Here is a 2,358-nt window from a genome sequence, read left to right on the forward strand (position 1 = left end):
TACATATGATACCACATAACCCCACACAACCCAACATCCATCCATCCAAATCATCAATCAACCCTTCCACCACTTCAACTTCCCACCTGTACATCAATCGTTCTACTAAGCATGGCACAACCCGCATCACAAAAGCGGAAAATGCCCCAACGAGTCACTCGTAACACCAAGAAATCAAAACCCGCACCTGTTCCACCTTCTTCGCGTGCCAAACGATCCACTAAACCAACCACCAAGCGATCCACTAATCACCAACAACCGCCAGCTGAAACAAACTCGTCGACATCGTCAGACGAATCTGACAATTCAGATTCGTCAGAGGATGAAAATGCATGGGAGGATCAAGATGAAGATGATCATGACGACCCAGCAACAGGCGCACAGCCACAAACACAGACTCATCAACCTCATTCAAATGCTAGGCTCAAACACAAAATCACACTTGAAAACTACCAGGATCTCGACTTGGATATTTACACTATCAACGAACTCCTTTCAGCCACTGGACGCAAAACTCGCAATCGCATCCCATCTGATATCCAAAAAGAATTGAAAAATCTTCAATTCATGTACCGGCGTGCCAAGAAAATGCTTGCATTAGCTGCCAAATGCAGCGAAAAGACAGTGAATGAATTCCTGTGAGTCTGAAACAACGTATCAACTCTTTGCTTGTGTTGTCATTATACTTACCTTTATTCTACTCAAGACATGAAGTGAGTATCAGAACGAAACGAAACTTTTATCAAAACTTTCTGAAGTATAGTATTGAAAGTTCTAACACAAACAGTAAGTCGGCCTGAGTTCTCAATTTCAAAACTCTCACTAACGACTACCCTCTATCAGTGCCACCAAGGAACACCCGAGAAGGTTTCAAAGAGCACAACCAATACTTAGGGACAACTTGGACCAACCTAGAACCGGAGGAGAAGGACGTATTCAATGGTTGTATGTTTTTCTTCCTAGGATACCTAGCCTCTGGATGGGATCAGCCACCTGTTGAGCCTGGGACAGTTCCACTCGATGCCGAAGAAAGGGATACTTATCTTCCAATATTCAAGCGACTAGTTGATCAGGATAAAGTCGCACGCGATCTAGGGAAAGGAAAATTCGGTCCTCATCTCCCAACCGCTCGACAGAACAAGGGTATTGAAGAGGTGGAACGTATTGAACATGAGGTAAAGCTTCTGATCACGTCAATGACTCATTTATTGGGTATTAAAATAAACTTCTGTTTTGATTCCACCTAGCTTCAAACAATCCACATCCGTTATGGTGTTGACTATGCCCTCATGGCAACCTCGTGGAACCCCAACACTCGCAATGAGAAAGGACAATGGCAAATGCAGTCATCATCCTCTGACGACTGGACAAGCTTGACTGATAATAAATGGAAGCTTCTCGAGCATTTCGTCAGGCATATCACCCAATCCGAACTCAAGACCAAACCCCCTAAGAAACCTCAAGCTAGTGATTTGCTTAAATCTCAACTCACAGCCAAGTTGAATAATCTTGTCCGTAAGTCCATCATTTTATTCAGTCCCCAAGAGCTCAATTCCACTCGCTCAATTCCACTCACAGTATCACTTCATAGGCCAACATCTCAAGCCTCCCTTCAACCACTTAGACTGCCACCCAAAGACTCCATCACCCCACTTAACGTTAAGAGGTCGGACTTTCACCGGCAATACACGTCTGGAGGTCATACAACATCCCAACTCTCGTATGACAGAGGCGCTCCTTGCAACTGCTTATGAAAAAATGGCCGCCAGGACACATCAGATGTGGGTAGATGACATCTAAGATGGCTATTATGTAGTTGGTAAACAAGCGGTTGATGATGATGAGGACAGTAAGAAGGCCCACAATCCAGATGATGATGACGCCGACACGATGATCAATCACAATGAGCAGCGGGAAGACTAGGATTGAGAATGTTGTCTTTGTCACAATGAAACTCGTACAATGGTCTATTTCAATTCACATGTTTGTGTGTGTGAGAAGAATGTTATTACAAATGCTCATCAGATAACTTGAAATGTTGTGGAATGGTGCGATGTTCCAGAAGTCATTTTTCACAGGTGCTCACACCCACTTGCAAAGTGAACCATGTGCCCGTGAGCCTTTTCATGTGAGTCACAAATCTTTAGGTATGAAGACCTCGAAAGATTTTCATTCTGGATCGGCAATATGTATGAAAAATATTAACCTCCCCAACCATGATTGAGGTGTGAAGAACACAAAATGCATTTCCACACCTTTGTATGACGGAACAGGACAAATGTGTAATGTGCGTGCAAACAATGGGAAAAAAATTCACACGTTCAGAGGTGGAAAACGTGTGAAGTTGATTTTCTTTGA

Source organism: Melampsora larici-populina, assembly GCF_000204055.1.
Source record: "Melampsora larici-populina 98AG31 unplaced genomic scaffold MELLAscaffold_97, whole genome shotgun sequence".
In the NCBI taxonomy this organism is placed as follows: Eukaryota; Fungi; Basidiomycota; class Pucciniomycetes; order Pucciniales; family Melampsoraceae; genus Melampsora; species Melampsora laricis-populina.